Here is a 19973-nt window from a genome sequence, read left to right as displayed (position 1 = left end):
GATATTATTCTAGCCCCCCTATTGGAAAACCCCAATATAAACAGCGTATTATGGATATTGGTAAACAATATCTTTTTATTGTATTGCAATACAATATAGACAGTGTATTGGAAAACATTACATTTATTGTATTGTATTACAATAAGGATTTGTTATGGGATTCCAATATCCATAATACGCTGAAAATATTGGAATCCAATACCGTATAAACCCTTATTGGATCCCCATGTGTCGTATGGGGATCCAATAAGGGTTTACGATTCCAATATACTCAGCGTATTATGGATATTGGAATCCAATATATTATATCGGCTACCAATAAAACTATATGCGAGTTGTAATATCACGTTCAGCACGACATTTCTTTGCAACACAGTCCCTGCTTGTGTGTATTTCTGAGTGATAAAATAAAAAGTGTTGTTGTTGTCAAATTATGAATAAAGAAGCAAAACACTGGGCTTATCCATACCAAATATATTTAACATATTCCTGAACTGGAGGATCTGGCATTTACTGCAAAAGAAAGTTAATTGTTTAGGACCCTCATTCAAAAACTTCCTGTTTGAAAACAGAATGTGAAATCCTCACCTTTTAATGAAAGCAGCACCTGCTAGCTGTAGCCATATAGAAACTGCAAAATAAAAATTTGTGATTAGTTCGCAACAAGTAGCAATCCTTCACTAAGCCGGATAGATTCAAAATTATGTCTGCGTTTGATTGTGGAAAAACAAGCTTCCATTCCACTGCCACGGATCAATCTGAGCTCCGTCAATTAAATAAACCTATCGGCTCATCTGGCTTCACAGTTCCTGCTTTGCACCTAACTAAAGTATCTGGAATGCTCACCTTTGAGGAAAAACAGACTGGTGCTTGCTTGCTTGTAGGCCATGGAAACTGGAAGAGAGATTTGCGATTAGTTGCGTTCAAGTAGCAATTACATTGAGTAGCCCCGTAAAGTACACTAAGTCGAAAAGATTAAAACAATTACATGCGCAGGACATAGATAACCTCTTGCAACGTAACTGGGTATACGTCAATGTCGCTCGCGTGTATTACAGAAAAATAAGCTTCAATGCACGAGGCTGCAGTCATTCCGAGCTCTGTCAATTAAAAATGCTGTACCGGTCGTCTGGCTTCAGTATTCCTGCTTCGGGAATCTGGAATTCTCACCTCTGAGGAGAAGCAAACTGGGACCTGCTGGCTCTTAAGCCTTGGAAACTGTCAGATTTGCGATTAGCTGCGTCCAAGTACCAATTTCTTTGACCAGCCACCTACAGCACACTAAGCCAGATAAAATCAAAATTACACGTGCGTGACATAATATGCCTCTTGTGACAAAACTGGGCACATGTTTTGTCGCCTACAGCAACACTGAAGCCAGACAGACAAGCGATACGGCATATTTAATTGACGGAGCTCAGAACGACTGGGGACGCTTTCGCTGAAGCTTGTTTTGCTACAATACACGCGTGTATTGCAGCAAAACAAGCTTCAGTGAAAGCGTCCCCAGTCGTACTAAGTTCCGTCAATTAAATATGCCGTACCGCTTGTTTGGCTTCAGTATTGCTGCTTCAGAGCAAACTAGAAAATCTGGAATCCTCACCTTTGAACGAGAGCGAACTGGCACCTGCTGGCTTGTGGGCCGTGGAAACTGCAAGAGAGATTTTTGATTAGTTACGTACAAGTAACAATATTTTTCGAGTAGCTGCCTACAGCACATTCAAATTACATGCACGGGACATAGATGCCTCGTGCGACGGACCCCCTTCATCCTTGTTTTTCATTAACTCTGCTCACCTTCACCACCCGCCTCCAATTTCTGCGCTACTTCTTTAATCTCGATTCCCTGGTTCCCAAAGGCCATGCTATGGCTTGTGCCAGTCACAGGTCTGTCAGCTCTGCAACTGGCGCCATTGTGGCAAAGACGCCAAAGCACCTGGCGCTTGATATGCTCTTTTAATATTTTGAGCATTGCTGAAAACAGGTGGATGGGTGTCTGGTATGCCCTTTGATTAGTTGCGGATTGTTTCGAATCAGAGGGTAGGCGCTTCTGCGATCTGAGCGTATGCTCGGTATTTAACAATAGTTGAAATTGAACTCTGCAGGAATCTTCAATCATAACAAACAGAATGTGCATGCCAAAAGGCTTAGCAATTGAAACACTCACCATCTATCTATTTTCGTTTCTTGTCCGCAAGAAGCTGTCGTATATGTAGCCTCCCTTGCTTAAGCCGCTCCTCCCTAGTGTCCCGGTTGGGTCTCGTCCTGATGAATCGTCGGTGGAGACCTGAGGTGCAGTCAACATCAGATTAGACCTTTTGAGACAGAACCATATACTTGCTGGGAGGAAGTACACCCAAACGAATTTTAGCCATGTCATTCATAGGGAGTTTTAAAATGAAAGGCCTGACGTAAAATGAGACGTCAATACTGACGCACCCCTTTTGCGAACCTAAAATTTTGAAGGCCTTGTCCCCCTAGCTAGGGGGACAAGGCACATGAATCCCGGCATGTGGATGAAATTTTTACCTTAAGATCCTGACTCAATGCCCATCCCCGAATATTCGACCACCACACTTTTAGAAAAAGATAACTTTTTAGAAAACACCAAGTCATCAACCACCCCTACAAAAGCCTGAACCAAGCCTACTCGTACCATGGCTTGTTTGCTCCGTGCCGCCTTGAGTTAATTCGGGCTGACAATTTTTTTTTCAAATGGAACCCAGATTCTTATTTTTGGTTTCACTTGTAGAGGCAGGTGGATACTTTTGTAAAGCTTCCTCCCTATACGCTTCTGAGTCAACATTTTTGCAATGGCCAACCTCCGGGCTGTGATTTTTGCACTCCTTGACAAATGCTGAAACTCATATAGCCGTGATGTGATTGGCCTAAGCCGTTTTGGAGCAGAAAAAGTGGCCTTTGGAGCAGCAAAAGTAGCTTTTAAAGCAGATATTCTAATAAAAATAAAAATATTTGTTTTAAATGCTGGACACGCGAAGAGAATCATGCTCGCCAATTAAACCAATAATGGTGAAGTTCGGCCACCTGGGAGTCTTTCAAGATGTAACTGAAATGCCAATGACATGACACATTTCTTTTTGCTTTTTGAAACATTCTGCAAGGCTGGAGCAAGCTTTGCTTTAGCTTGGGGTAGTAATGAATGTCCAATTTCAATGTCTCCAAAGAAATATTGCGACATCCCACAAGCGTACAGTGCTGTAGGCATTGCCAAGCAATTCCAAAACACTGCTTGCCACTGTTTTACTGGTTGCCGACGTGCCAGATTTTCGTCAAAACTAATTAAATGTAAAACAATGAATTGCAAGCGTCCCGGCTGGTGCCTCTGTTGTGCAATTATGTTCGCATCGTTGGTTCACATGCACGTGAGGGCAACTCCTGCAGGCTTGCAGGTCACGTGCTTCGTCGCGCGAGCGAAACGGCTGTTCGATCGAAACCGAAACCATGCCTCTCCGCTCTGCCGCCAACTGGTTGCCAAAAGTCTATGCAAAATGTAACTGCCCAGCATGCGACAAAAAAGAGTCCAGCGCCGCGTACTTGCAAGGCCGGCAGGTGAGGTATGAGATAAACACAGAAAAAAAGAACCTGAGCGCATTGATGCAAGACATCGCGAGCCAGGGTCGCTTTGTGCAACGACTGAACTCGAGACAAACAAGCGCGCTCTGTGGGTTCAGCGTGCAGACATTCCCTTCTTTGCTTCAGCTCACTTCAACTTTTCTTCGCGACACATTTTTCACGTACCGGGGTCCCTCTCGAAAGAAAGCCCACCAAGAGAAACCTAGGTAATCAATACTTCGACACAGCAGTCTTTGAGCTAGAGAGGGATTTTGGAGCAGCGTATGTTTTAAACAAAAACATGAATGTTGATGAACATGCGGCGGTCCTTATGTTTCAGTTTAGGAAGCTTTCTATCTCCAACGTCTTGCGGCCGTTGATTTCAGCAGCGAGAGCTTCAGCTCAAAAAAATTAACTCCCGCCGCGCCGAAACATAGTTTCGTTTCACAGCGTCACGTCATGGCTGGTACCCAGCACGCTAGCGTCGCAGCACACACACACACGCCGGCAACTATCGTTAAAAAAAAAAAAAAGCGAGGTGAGACTTACGCTTACGAGACGACGAGACATGAAAGGAGAGACGGCATGGCGGAAAAAACCATGGACGATTGATGCAGGGTATTTTGTGTCGGGCGGCCGTTTGCGCCGCCTAGCTCATGCATGCTCAGTTACGGTACTTAGTTTAGTTTCAGTTTTGAAAGGCGACCAAAATTGGCCCTTTGACGCAGATTACCCATATTTTGGCAAAATGTAGCAGGATGTAGCAGGGTTAGCCCCTTGGTGCAGTTTGGCGCAATTGGCGCAGCCATCACATCACTGATATAGGCGGGCAATAGCTCGCCTTGAAAATACTTGCTCCTGGTGGCCGAGAACAAACTCATGTTCCTGATTGGCAGCCATTTGCTGCGAAGAATACCTGCACACATCCTAAAGAACCCAGTCTTAGTCTAACACAGATGCTTTGCCAGACAGAGACGCAAAAGCCTGACACAAGACCACTATAAAGACCGGAAATAGAGTGTCTGTGAGGAATAAAACACACAACTCAGATAGGCATCAATCACTCACCTTGAAAACATTTGCCATGAGCAGCAAAGAGCAAACTTCTGGCCTTGATTGGCTGGTGCTTGCCACCAAGACCTGCATGTATATGAAGGAAACCGGTTTTAATTAAACATGGGTGTTTTTGCAGAAGAGAGACAACAAAATACTAATGCAAGACCACTACATTTAAAAAATGTCATCCAAGAGGAATAAAACCCAAAACGCAGTATGTTAGTGTTGGCTCTGTTTTTTCCCCCCGAGTCCCCCGTTTTCTCGGGCGTGCCCCAGGGCTCGGTCCTTGGGCCGCTTTTGTTTTTAATTTTAATTAACAATTTAAGGATACACCACCCCATTGTACAAAGCCAATTTTTTGCTGACGATTGATTGAGTTTTATTTGCTAAGCTAAACAACCTGTCTGATCAAGAAAAATTAAATTATTGTCTATCTTTGGTTCATGCATGGTACATAAAATGGAATATGGTTCTGAACTGTAAAAAGTGTGTTCAAATGGCCGTGACGTGGAAGAACAACCCTTTGTTTTTTACATATTCTATCAATGGAGTACCACTCGAGACTGTTGAACAATATCAATACGTCGGAGTTTTAATTACCTCTGATTTGTCATGGAGTGCACATATTGAGTTTATGGCTCATAAAGCAATGCGGAAGCTCTGGTTTTTGAAACGAAATATTAACCTGTGTTCACCTGAAACTAGACTGACTGCTTATAAAACCATCATAAGACCAATGCTAGAATATGCATGTGTCGTATGGGACCCTCATACAAAGCTGTCAATTGATATGTTAGAGACTGTGCAAAAAAAGCATTGCGGTTTGTGTACAACCGTTATGGTTTTGTGTCAGCTGAAGTTTCTTTATAATCTGATACAAGGTAATTTGCGACCGCGCCTCTGTGATTACACTTCATTTTACAAAAACAAGGGCCACGAGAGGCAAACACCAATCAACACTTGTCGAACCATTATGTCGAACCACTTTGTTCAAAGCATCCTTTTTTCCTAGAAACACGTGTGAGTGGAATAAGCTTCCTGAAAGTGTTGTAAATTTGAGATCATTAGATACTTTTAGTGAAGCACTACTGTCGCAATTTGTTGAGTAGTGGCTCTGTCTGTTTGTTTATACTACTTCCGCTTGTTTTTGAATATTGTTTTTGTACACCTCCTGCCTCGGCGTTCTACAGAATGCTTGCAGTATCACCAAATAAATAAATAAATAATAAATAAATAAAATATAGGCGGGCAATAGCTCGCCTTGAAAATACTTGCTCTTGGCGGCCGAGAACAAACTCGTGTTCCTCATTGGCAGCCATTTGCTGCGAAGAATACCTGCACGTATCCTAAAGAGCAAAGTCTAACACAGATGCTTTGGTTGGTCAGAGACACAAAAGCCTGACACAAGACCACTATAAAGACAGGAAATAGAGTGTCTGTGAGGAATGAAACACATAACTCAGATAGGCATCAATTACTCACCTTGAAAACACTTGCCATGAGCGGCAAAGAGCAAACTTCTGGCCTTGATTGGCTGGTGCTTGCCACCAAGACCTGCATGTATAGGAAAGAACTCGATCTTAGTCAAACTTGGGTGTTTTTGCAGAAGAGCGACAACAAAATACTAATGCAAGACCACTACACATAGGAAATGGCATCCAAGAGGAATGAAGCACAAAACTTATATAGGCGGGTAATAGCTCACCTTTAAAATATTTGCTCTTGGTGGCCGAGAGCGAACTCGTGTTCCTGATTGGCAACCATTTGCTGCGAAGAATACCTGCACATATCCTAAAGAACCCAGTCTTAGTCTAACACAGATGCTTTGGCCGGACAGAGACACAAAAGTCTGATACAAACCACAAAAAGCAGGAAATAGTGTCTGCAAGAGATAAAAACAGACCCAGGTGGAGAGGCTCGTTCTGTTTCGCCTTAGTGAAATAGCTTAGCTCATTTTGCTAAAACAATGCATATTTGCTAAAAAACATATATATTTTGCCCCATTTAGCAGAGTTTACTGCCAAGGGTACCTGCACACCAGAATAAGTCAGAATTAGTCAGTTTTCTTTTTCTTTTGATGAGCGACAACAGAATCCTAAACGGGTGATGAAACAAAATATAAGCCTACCAAGCCAGGCTAGTTTGCCTTGATGCAAGCACAGTGCCTTGGCCGCCAAACGAGGTTCTATTCTTTGTCAATTGTCATATTTGGTGGGGCTAGTAAAATAAATGAAAATAAGGCAATCTCTCTTGCAGCCGACAGCTGCAAATGAAATTCATATACCTTGATAAACAACCTGGAAATAAAATTGGGTGGTGGCCTAGTGGTTTAAGGTGTCAAATTTCAAACTTAGACTGTAGTTTTGGTTTAAGTCCTCCTGGTGTATATTTTTATCCTTATAATTATATTTAAATAGTTTTCTTTTTCTATTTTTGAGGCACAAGCACTTAATTTATACACTAATTTACCTTCAGAAGCGTTTTAATTACACTACGTGGCTTCCTAGTGCTCATAAAAGATTCTCAGTAAGAGCGGTTTTAAACTTTCGTTTTCTTGCAGTCACTGCTGCTTGCTTTCTGACCTTTAAAATGCTGACAACTCGGCACAAAAGTAATAAAAATTGTGTTTCAAATGTGATGAAGATCGGCATTTCCAAGTTGTACCCCTGCCTCATGCCCCGACCATGCCACCATACAATAGCCGAGTGCAGTGACCAATGGTCCCAGGTGCTGTGACCTGACCGTATAGACGCTTTACACACGCGCCCAATTGCAGCCGCCATTGCTGACCTTCTCTTGTCTTACCGAGATGCAGAGCAACTGAAACAGTAGTTGACGATCCTCTACAAAGGCCGATGCTTTAGAAAAGGACACAGTTAAATCTAGTAAGGCAATAACCTGGCCTGCTATGGTAATGATGAAGTGAAATAAACGAAATAAGAGGAAATAAAAACTGAAGGTCAGTTATGGCGGCCTCCATGCACAGCTGCTGCAAAGCGTCTATATGGCCTTACGGTGTGGCACGACTCATGCAGCACCTATGCTTCGCGATGGAGCCAGTGAGCGAGGTACGACATGCTAGAGCTGTGCAAGCCACAGCTTTACAGCCTGCAAAGCGTGGGAAGATGCCTTACCCTTTGCAGAGCCGGCATTAGCTCACCGAGAAGCTATTGTAAGCACTAGAAAGCCAGAGTGTTAATAAAAGCACTTCTGAAAGTGAATTAGTGTGAAAATTATGTGTCGATACGTTAAAACTTTAAAAAAAGTATATATATAAAAATACTAAAAAAGAAAAAAACAAAAAAACGTTTTCAGGTGGGTTGGTTCTCGAATTCAGTTCCCTAAGGCCCGCTTCAGACGCGACAATTTCGCCCAGCAACTTCACGTCGCAACACCAGCAACACGGGCCGCCTGCGTTCACACACAGCAAACGAATTGCTACGACTTGCCATCATCATGAAATTTTATTTTTCTTGCAGTATTTAGATGCACAGTTATATCCTAAAAACGTGTTTATATCTTTAAATTGCGCTAAAAAATACTAACTCATCTTTTTGAAACAGTTTATTACCAAAAACGATCCATTTCAAACCAGAACTAAGTCTTCAGTTGTCATCATCACCACCACAGGGGTGTCACGTGAAAATATTGCATTCCTGATTGGCTGCAGCTGCTTCAAACATCTCCGAGTAGTCAGAGTTGCTCGTCCGCTTCGAGCCAGACCCAATCTGAGCAATTTGTGTCGATCTAGGGAAAGCTAGGGAACAATCTGCCACCAACCCCGAAATTGCGGGAAGAGTTGCCCCGTCTGAAGCGGGCCTATACTCCGTTTTATACATAGTGTGCAACGCAGTCAAAGCTGGCGCACCGGTTTGCAGTGATGACTGTGCCTTCGTTCGCCCTATTAAATAGTGTGTCCCCTGCAAAAAAATTTTAAAAAGTCGAAAAATGTGCCTCCTCGGGGCTAGTAACTGATGGTGGCGTTATGATTTCGACGGAGCACAAATGTTTTTCAATAAAAAGGAAAAGATAATGTAAACCACTTTAAATTATATTTAAAGTGGTTTACATTATCAAAGAAAAATATAACTCTGTGCCGGAGGCAAATAACACTTGCAAAGCGGCAGAGCAGATGGTAGCAATCTGGCTCCTCGGCGACTTATAAATAAAAAGCAAGAAAGGAGGAATTGAAATACGCACTTCGGCAATGCGCACGATCTTGCACAAAAATTATGTCTAAAAAAAAAAAAAAAAACTTTGTGCGCGTCAAGTGGGTTCATACCACCGCCACTGAGAGGTCAGTATCACAGAGCAGTGCCTTCTACCACTCGTCCACGAAACGCGCGGAGTAACGCATTTTTTTTATTCTATTTTTTTATGCGCACCACTTCAGTACCTTTGACAGCGTTGCACGCTATGTGTGAAATGGAGTATAAGACACCCTATTGTCTTGTACAGAGACCATTTACGAACGCTTGGGTGTTTAAACGATGTACTACATATTTTAGAAAAAAAATAAACAACATCGGGTGTTTAAACATTGTATTAACATTTTTTTCAAAAGAAAAAAAGCAACAACAACAGAAAAACACATTTTAGAGGGAAAAGTTAAGAAAAGGGAATGTACCATTATGCTCAGTGAAGTTTGGTGACAAGACTCGGACTCGAGCAGGAATGCCGTTATCCTTCGTGTAACCCCATGAGACTGTCTTGCTGCATTTGCTGGGGTTTACCTAACTGAGGTGCCTGTACGAAAAGTAGAAGAAACACATGTCCATAACACTTATTACTCACAAGAAAATTTGTCAACGTCCAAAATGACCAATGGAGAAAATTATGCGAGAAATTTTTCGGCCGCGTTGGCCGAGTTATCTCTCGTGGCCAATGTTTCATTGCAACTCTAATTGTAGTGAACAATTATAGGGTATATTGCAAAGAAAGTGCAACTTCGTTTTGTATTAAACTACACCACACAAAACGGCACTCTAATACAGTATGTTGAGGTACCTCTGAACAAACTCCAGGGTTTCATGCCGCCTCCTTAAGATACCCGATGTTGAACATGAAATATGTGCACCAAGGAGTGAGCAAACAGTGACTTCCAATTTGTCTCAAACACCAGCGACATGTTGACAAGATGTGCAACGTGTAGAAGGTCGTCTAGAAGTACGCCAAGATGAAAAAGCAAGATGTAACGATATCAGAATAAGATCACACCAAAGAGACACTGTTGTAATGAGACTATCTTCCATGTAGAGACAGTAATCGGGAGTCAACCAACGTACAGCCGCGATTTACTTTGCGTTAAATGAGGTGGAAAACAACAACAAAAAAAAACACTTTTTTTTTTTTTGTTGTTTCCTTCTTACATTATTTGTTGAGCGCAGCCGGTAGCAGAGCAGTTGGGCGGCGTCACGAAAATCCGACTGACTCGCTAGCGTTTCTTAACTTCGTTCGGCGCCATTCGGCACCACAGATCAGTGGTCGGCACTCTTAGTCTACCAGGAAAGAAAAAAGTACGAGCTCAAAGTCGAGCGTCGATCGCGCCTTTCGTAAAGAGAAGCTCCGGTAACACTTCGGCGACTCGTCAGCTTCAAACAATGCCTGTTCGAACGAGCCCAACGAGCCTTTGCGCCGGCAAGCACGCTGGGAGCCGGGGGGCTGGAGGTTGAATATCCGAAAGAGACAATACGCTGGTTTGGACGTCTATTTGGCACATGAGATAACAAGATAGCGAAGCTAGCCGAGCGTGAACACTGACTGACGTTACATCGGAGTACACGCAGTCGAAAGAACGCCTGCAAGAGAGCACAGCAAGAGGCTTTCAACAGGGGACACGTGCGTTAAAATAAGCTGCGATTTCAAAACATCATGTCTCCTTTCTCTCCTTCAGTGTTCACTTTGATCTGTTTACAAAGTACTCAATGCTGCAAGCAATAAAGTCGTGTATACGTACCTTTCGAAGCGATTGAAAGCGCGTTGGTTTCACTTGGAGCCCACAAGCAAAGTGCGCGACGAACTTGTCGAACTGTCATCCGTCAATCTCGCAGCCCCGCCGGGTCGGTCGCTGCGCAGTTGGCGTCAACGGCTCGGCCAGGCTTGGCTCGGCCGCTGGGGCGGCTGGGGCAGCTGGGGCCGCTGGGCTCGGACGGCGGCTCGCTGACTCGATGGGCTACAGCGTAGGCAGCGCATGCGCGCCGGCTCGCCGGCTCGCTGGGCTCGCGGCGAAGCGGCGAAGCGAACTGCCTACTCCCTCCGAACGCTCCAAAGCGAACTGTTTCCGAAGCTCGAGCTTTCGCGCGCGCGGGTTGACAATGGAAACTTGCCTTCTCAAAAAAAAACGAGTCTGTAACGTATCGTTTGATGGCGCAAATGCACGTAGTTTTCACGTCGTTTTTTACAGTTTGTGCATCTCGCGAAACAGGCGATGAAGAGTGGTGGGTGAAATGTGCTCGCATGTGGTCGTGGATTTTGTGTACGACGTAGGATTACCCAGAAAGGTGGGTCAATATCGATAAATATGCGGGTAAGAAGCAACTGCATGCACGTGATGTTATCGTGCGAATTGGCATTGTCACGCATCGTCTTCGATTTGGGTTTCAACACAGGGAACCTAACTTTTGTTGCATTACAACAACTGCAATAAACATTTGTTTGAAAACGATCACTCCAATAAGCACGTCGTTATTGGGCTTTCTCAATAAAAGGTAGGTCGCGGGTGTTCCAGCTAGTTATTCTGAATGGTTTGGTGGTTGTCTAGCATTTCAAGCGCGCGAGGCTGTCTGTACTGTGTGCCGTACCAACAGCCGTACGTAGTACTTGCGCTTCCGATCCATGTAAATGTGTTTGCAACGCGGAACTTTCGTGTTTCTGTGTGCATCCACCTCCAATATCGTTCTCTCTCGTATTGCCGTATGGTAACTCCTGCTGTTTTACGATATCATTCACGCGATGTCGAATATGTGGGCATACCGATATCCGCATGTTGCTTCACGGACGTTCAATATTGTGTTACGTTTCCTCTTAGTCCGCGGTAGATGCCGACGTAATTCATGTTGGTAACTTGGAATTCTCTCTGAGATTTATGCACGCGATATCATATTGTATTCTTTCTGGGCCCGTGATCGACGAACGATATTTATATATCGTGTGGCCAGTGTGGCCGCACAGTATGTCCATGTCGGTCCCCAATATGCACGCGATGTCATATTCTATTCCAATAACCGTAAGTTCTGTCGGGATATTGTGCTCCGATATCGTGTTGTATACCAATAACCGCAAGTTATATCGGGATATTGTGCTCCAATATCCTGTTGTATACCAATAACCGCATACTATATCGGGTTATTGTGCTCCGATATGATTTCACATCGCGCGTATTGGGTTAATCGGATAACAATAAGTTTTTATTGGTTTCCACCAGCCTCAGTGGAATACAATATTTCCAATGAGCCGAGTTCATATTGGCCTTTTTCAATAGGGCCCTTAGCATTATGTTTGTCTTGGATGTTTTATCTTTTAGTAAACGTTTAGAGCCTATATACTTGCCTGTTCATTTTGCTTGTTGTGTTGATGCACCAATAAGAAGACCATTGTGGTTGTTTTCTGGGCACCCAAAAATAAAGATTATTATTATTATTATCATTATTATTATTGTTATTATTAATATTATTATTGATAGCATCATGTAAATCTTGAACGGAGTTAGAGCTACTGGACGGGGGACGATAACCGGTTCCCAAAATCAACCCCGAGTGGCGCGAGTGAAGATGAACAAACACAATTTCCAAGTTGTTACTTATATCAACGAGGAATGATTCAAAGCAGTCAGACACAATAATCAAGACGCCCCCACTGCACTTTTGGCCTCTATCATGTCGGTACGCACCGAAGCGCTTGTTGCAATTGAAAAGTTCGCAGTTGTCAACCTTTGCCGAAAGCCAGGTTTCGGTCAAAACGATTATGTCAGCATCAGTAGAAATGATAACAGAACATATATCGTTCCTTTTCGGAAGAGTATCCGACTGATGCGACCATTGTCACCAAAGAATGCAATCTATAACAACACGAGTGCGATCGAATTGATTGGTGGTCGTATAAAATTTCCTGGTAAACGCAAAAGAACCCGAAGAAAAAAAGAACTTCATGTTATGTTATGTTACGTTATGTTATGGTACGTTACGTTACGTTACGTTATGTTATGTTATGTTATCTTATGTTTTTCTTAAGACGACTGGAAGGCGAAAGCCCAAGCGCCGATGCAAAAAAGATAGGCGCATGATTTACAAATGTGGCGGAGGGGTATGGCGTCGCACTACTACTGACTGAAAGGTCGCTGGTTCGACGCCAGTCGAGTGATAAGAGCTAAAAGTTTTTTTCGAGAAATGTAGCTCCTCCGCCGATCCTGGCACGAGCAACCCCTTCTCGCGGTACAGTGGCGCACCCTGGGTATTGCTACCTTTCGTGTCGCCGTCGAGTTTTGGTAGCGTTCGCGTCGTCGACATGCTTTTGCTTGAGGACTTTGATGGTCGACTGAACGATGATATATATAAGGTTTTCGCCTTAATAATAAACAAACATTATCATCTTTTTTACAGGCTCGAAAGACTTAGTTAAAACGCTCCAAACGTACAAAAACACCTGAAAATTCATGCGGCGTATCAAAATCAGAACGACAAACCTCGTGAAAAAGAAACGTATCATGGTTTTTATAAACTCAGTCCTCAGCCAGGCAGAAATACGAGGAAATAAGCTAACCAATGAGGCAACGTAAGAGCTTTACCTACCCAGCATCGAGCAACCCTTTGCTTCGTTCACAACGGAACGAGGACTAAAAAAAATAAGAAAGCAAGATACCATACATTCTTGTCTGAGAACGAAAATGTGGCGATACTATCAGCAAGCGCGGTCTCAGATTAAAGGAAGACGAAGAAAAGAAAGCTGCGAGTGCCCCCAGAGGCAAGTGTAGACACGAATCGTTATTCGAGCGAATAATCTAAGCCAGGGCCACGATCATGTCATACAGAGCAAAAAAAAAATGTAGTGATCAGGCGAAGGCAAAGAACGATCCCACCCTCGTCCCGGAATCGTACGAGCGCCATCCTTGTAAAGAGCAAGACGTAAATCCCGCAAAGAACATCTCGTCTAGGAAAACAAGACCGTGAACCGATCTCTCAGGAAGGCGAATGAAGCTCCACAGTCGGAAGACCCACCTAACAACAGGCTAGAGAGGATTCAGCAAACAGTGCTGGACAGACGCGAGAACATCTTGTCATCGCATATCGACATCTTGAAGAAAATGAATGTTTAAGGCCATCTTTTCTTTCTCTATATTTATTTCTACGAATCACCTCTCTGGCCATAGCGCAGTGTAACCTTGGGCAGTTGTACCATCTTCGTTGAACAAAGGCGTTTCTCAATCAATCAGTTAGCAACCATCTAAATATTTATAATGTTTACGGAAAAGTATTTCAAGAATGCTTACATATATTTTTTTTTACTTTTATGTTGCATACATTTCCCATTATGTAACAGCGCAAAGTTCATTTATAACGGAAAAATAAATAAATAAAATCTGGTTAAGCAGCCGTGCACTCTCAGCTTGCGATACTAGAACGACTTCAGCGATCGCGATGAAGCGTGACTTAGTATTATCTAACTTTATTAACCCCGTAATTGAGGGCTTCAAGCTTATTAAAAATATTTTCATGATCTTCGGACGAACCTTCGTGCGGATCTGAGACACTTTTTTTGTGACAAAAAGAAAACGAAAGACATTCAGATTCGCCATAATTTAGGTATAGTTCAGCGTTTCAACAATGTGTACGTTACCACTATATGAAGCTTTCTAATCGTGATGCATAAGTAAGAAAAAAAAATCAAGCACATCAAGTAGGCGAGATTCTAGAAGTGCGGACTGAGCAGCGAAGTAACCTTGGGTGTTAAATGGGTACCGGAACACAATATTTATGAAGATACATATCTCTTTGGTGCCATAAAATCTTCGAAACCTTCTTTTTTTAAATTGCGATTTTGTATCTTGAGGCTATCTTAACAAGTGTTTAATTATACGGAAGAATATTGGTGACATTACGTTTATTTTTAATAAGTACCAACGTGGAACTTGGATTCAAGTTTATGATAAACGGCATTTTCCCAAAGCATATATTTTGGGTTCCTTGCAGATTCCCTGGACGAATATCTCAACATCTACGGAAGACAGATGTATACTTTTTTCGCCACATGAAACCTAATATTCGAAGCATACACCAAGCAGCACGAATTTTAGCTAAGGAATGGCCAATGGCTGGCGATTGTCTTTTGTCCAGTGGCCAAAGAGTAGCCACTGATTGGCCAATGCTTGGCCAATGGCTGTTGGCCAGTGGCCATTGGCCAGTGGTCAGGAAAAGGCCAGTCATTGGCCTGGCTACTGTCTGGCCACTGGCTAAAGTTCCATTGTCAGGCAAGTGCCAATGATTGGCCAACTTTGTGCTTCTCGGGATAATAATGAGAAAATACTTTTTACTAAAAGCTGGGAAATGTTTCAAACTATTTATTATTTTATTACCTGGTCGCCCAACAGTGAACACTGACCTTCAATGTGCTGTAAGATTACAAATAGAAGGTCAATCTCAAAGATAGTTCCACCATTGCACTCTGAATAAGCTTATTTTGCTTAGTAGATGCTTTCTATTGTTTTTGAAAAAAAAGGCATGCAAGTTTTACTTTTTTTAAAGACTGATCCACTAACTGAAACGCTAACGAGATGTCTGGAATCAGCAAGAAAAACTGAACAAGCTTTTATTTTAATAGGTCCGGGGAAACAATAAGGAGAAAATTACCAATACCTTGGATAATTTATTTAAAAAAATGCCTGTATGCTATTTAGATAAGTATAATCAAGTATTTTTAAAGGTGTTAGAAAATAGGCTATCTGAATTTGCGGCCTGACGACATTACTTCGTTCCGTTCTGAGCACACCTGAAACTGCTGTGAGAAACTACGTCAAACATGAAAACAGCGCGAAAAATTGAACAAAGGAGAAAAGAAAGAAGTGCACGGACAAAGTGCCGTGCACTTCTTTTACTTGTCCTCTGTTCAATTTTTGGCGCTGTTTTCACGTTTGACGATGGTAAGCGCGATCCAAACCAACGCTTCTTTTTGCGCCTGTTGGTCGTGCGGCTGCGGATGTGACGTATTTTCGTGACGTCGCGCCGCTTCTTCGCTCCTTCCGGGCGCGCACAAAAAAGTTGGATAATTTCAACTTCTTTCTCAACGCGTACAAAAATGCGCGTTGACGTAAAGGGCGCTCCTGTGTCCCGGCCAATCGGTGTAGGGCAAGCTAGTTCCGGCTCCGCGTTTCTTCGCCGCCTTCTCAGAGCAAGTGACAAAAGCACCCGGTGCGCAACCACAATTGGCCCTCTCCTCCCCCCACTTTTATTCTCTTCCAACATAACAACGCGATCACTCTCTCTCTCTCTCGCCGTCGTCTGGCTGCGACAGACTGGCCTGGCCGGCCAGTCTGTTGCGCGCGTGCGCGCTCGCCCGAAGCTGGCCCGTCCAAACCAAAGCGCACGGTTCCGACTCAGAAAGCGCGCCCGGAAACAGCAAAAACGTCAGGAAATGCGTCACATCCGCAGCCGCACGACCTACAGGCGCAAAAAGAAGCGTTGGTTTAGATCGCGCTTTAAACCAACTAGCCCAACTTACCGCCTTGTTGAGAAACTACGTTCGGCTTTTCCTCTTAATGGGTCGAATAGCGGGGAAGCCCGCTTCGCAGAACATCACGGCATCTAGACTGGCTCCTTTAACCACAGAGTTATTACAATAAACGCTAGTGGCTCAGCTGGTGCTAGTGTCTATGGGACTTCCGGTTGCAAATTGAAGCAGACAGCATGCAGTCGACTTTTCCAGTCTTCCTGTGTATTCCTATGGGAAAACGCTCGTGAATTTTGTCTCGTCGCCGGAAAATAACATTAATAACTTTTGTTATTTCGGTTGTACCGGATAGTACGTACCTCTATTAATATTGTGAAAGTGTAATTGCTTTAGTTACAGCATTTTTCCTTTACCACTGAACGATGCTAAACTTCGCTATATTTCAGGCCGAAACCTCTGTTCCATGGCAGGTATGTAGAAACGAGCGACGATTCTAAGCAAAATAACAATCGAAAGGAATGCAGAGTGTGTTCAAAGTTCGCCCGCATTCTGTTGGTGCTTATATATTGTTAATATGCCTGTCCTCTCACTATATGAAAATGACCCCGTCGTGCATCTCTACGAGCGCTTAAAAAAAACGTTTGAAACGTAAAGAATAAAACGTGGGCTACGAAAGGTGTGTTTTCTTATTATTTCCTATGTTGAACAGTTTTTATCGCGCACCTGTCCTCTGGCTTCCCCCAATTTGCAAAGATTTGGAGCGTGCGGGTGATGATTTGAACACAGAACAAGCATCTTCGCACCATGAGCAGAAAGAATAAAGCAGTACTTATTTATTGCAAATCGGACTGTATTACGTGACTTTCAACTTATTTTGATCGTCTGCAACCACAAGGAGTCACTTACTTAGTGTTACTGCGTAGTTCTTGATGTCTCTCTTGGTTTTCCAGATGTCGTTCGTTCGTTTGACACGTATATCCCCTATGCTGGAAAGCGTCGACGCCGTGTTCGCGCTCACAGTGTCCGACAGTGCACATAAATACATGTAGCGAAGCGGTTTTAACACCGGTTTTAATGCCGCGAATTTAAAAAAAAATGCTGTAACTGACCAATTATTTCGTCTGCGTGACTGAGAAATGTTCCAATGTGCCTAGTACGCTCAAATTATTCGTGATATTTGCTCTTATAATCGAGCGCAGAGAGAAAATACACTCGCTTTTTCCCATAGAACTGCATTACCGGAAGTCAATTTCTGACTGCATGCGGTCTGCTTCAATTTGCAACAGCACACTAGCGCCAACTGAGCCTCTAGCGTTTATTGTAATAACTCTATGCCTTTAACCAAGGTTCCCCCCCCCCCCCCCCCTACCCAGCCCGATAGGCGCGCTCCACGAACTTTCCGCACCAACTTTCTGTTTGACGAGTTTAGCGCCCCCGGTTGACTACATTCCTTGTACACTCCATTACGCGACGTTCTCGAAGCTGGCGTAGTTTCCTCAACGGCGTCAAGGCTACTCGCGCAAGTCCGCTGCTTGGTTGGACGCTCAATTCGAATTGAGACACACAACGCAGTAGCGTACTCGCGTAACAGTGCGATGGCTCTAGCACAGTAGAAGAAGAAAATATATGGTGGTATGGGAGCGCTCTGCAGATGGTGCTATGAAGCACAGTTGAAACCACGCTTAAAAGTGGATGTCCTACTATAGCTACGACAATCGTAACGTATAAAACGAAAATCTTTTTGAGTATAATGCTTTTCCACGTTACTAGAGCTCGTTTTCCTTTCTGTGCAAGCACGGGCAATGCTACAGGCAGGTGCACGTCGTCCTGGGCTATTCTTGCACGGCGCGATTGAGGGTAATTGACATGAAAGCTGAATTGCCAGAACTCTCTCCTTAGCTTCTGCTACGCCAAATTGAAACCGAGCATAGCTAACTGAACAAAGCATTTAATGTTGGCGGGACGGATGCTTTCTCAGCATATTTGTGGCAAATTGTCCACAGCGCCGGACTTAGGAAATAATCGTCGCGAGTTTTACAAGAAAAAAAAAAACCAATCGTTCACTCTTAAAAAAAATCTGGTAGTAAAATGAATCTTATTGGTTCTTCGATTTTTCGATATTTTGCACCCTAAAAAACTTCTAGAGCGTAGCTATTAGGCGCCCGTTTCCGGTTTGAGCGGCGTCGGCGTCGCCGTCGGGGTAACCGCGCGGTACATTGTGGGTAAATTTCCCCGGTAAATTTAGCGAAAAAATTTACCCGCCAAATTTAGCGGAAAAAATTTCCCAGCCTAATTTAACGGAAATATTTCCCCGCCAAATTTAGCGGAAAACTTTCCCCGCAACAACTTGCGGAAAAAATTTCCCCGCTAAATTTAATAGAAAAAATTTTCTTGCCAAATTTAGCGGAAAACATTTCCCCGCTGAATTTAGCTGAAAAAAGTTACCCGCTAAATTTAGCGGAAAACATTCTCCCCCCCTCAAATTTAGAAAAAAAATTTCGTCCGCTCGGAAAAAATTTTAGGCATAATTTAGCGGAAAATTTTTTCTTAAATTGGAGGAGAGGGGGGAGGGACATAGCCTCCCCTCCGTACCTCGCCCCTCCTCCTCCTCAAGAGCTACGCTGTAATTCGACGTTACAAGGGATTGTAAACGTCTTTCCTTTTTTAAGAACCCGCTTAAAATTCTCGTCCGAAAACAAAATCCCAATAAGGGGTTATTTTGTGCTCCTTTTTTGACGCTAAAGAGTTTTTTATTGGCTAATTGTCTTTGTAATGTGCCAGGAGAGGATAGTTCCTGAGGCGAAACCGTTCTTCATGAGCTGAAAGGGAAATTGGGGTGTCGAAGAAACTTTGAAGAACTGATTTTCGGGGTTTATGATCGTAGTTGACTTAACTAAATATATATTGATGTTACGGATGATGCCTATTCAGGGTGTTTTTTTTTAGCTTTACACATTTGATTCTAAAAAAGCGATAGCAGTTACACTTATGAAGTTTGTGCAGGTGAGTTACACGGCCGGGGGGACAGAGTATAGGAAGCTAATAGTAACGATCTGTTCACTAGCAAGCAAAAGTAGTTGATTAACTTCTAAATAGTAAAAATAGACATACGATTCCAATTGAAAGCTTGCTAAGTGTCATCCCCCACCTAAATAAAAAAAAAAACTATTAAATCATCTCTTTCTAGTAGTACATAAGGCAGGGGCCGCATTTAATGGCGTTCTGTAGATACGTTCAGTTAGAGAGTAATTCTACGTTTTGGTTTCCTATCGGAGCGCACCTTTGCACCCGCGGTCTTGCTCCCTAGTGGTTGCGGCGCAAAACCACCGCCTCGCTTTCGTCGTAGGATGGAGAGAAGCACGAGTGTTGCGCGTTCAGGCCACTGGAGAGGAGAACAGCTGCCTCAGAGGTACGCTACGATATAAAACCGAAACATTTAAACGCGTCTAAATCGGGCGTTCTTAAGAGACGCGGTGAAAATGCTGCACCTGCCTTATATCTTTCTAAAACGTGCTTATTTAGTGGTTTATGATGACGTTCAATAAATTTCTAGTTGGAACTATATATATTTTTCACTACTTAAAAATTTAGTCAAGATAGTTTACTTTATTAGCCGACTGGCCGTTACAATTAGGCTCCTGTACTATGTACCCCTGGCCGTATAATCAGTGACACAAACCGCATAA

The sequence above is a fragment of the Ixodes scapularis genome, unplaced genomic scaffold, assembly GCF_016920785.2.
Source record: "Ixodes scapularis isolate PalLabHiFi unplaced genomic scaffold, ASM1692078v2 ptg000800l_1__unscaffolded, whole genome shotgun sequence".
Classification (NCBI taxonomy): Eukaryota; Metazoa; Arthropoda; class Arachnida; order Ixodida; family Ixodidae; genus Ixodes; species Ixodes scapularis.
The sequence above is the reverse complement of the archived record's forward strand: the minus strand, read 5'-3'. Positions refer to the sequence as shown.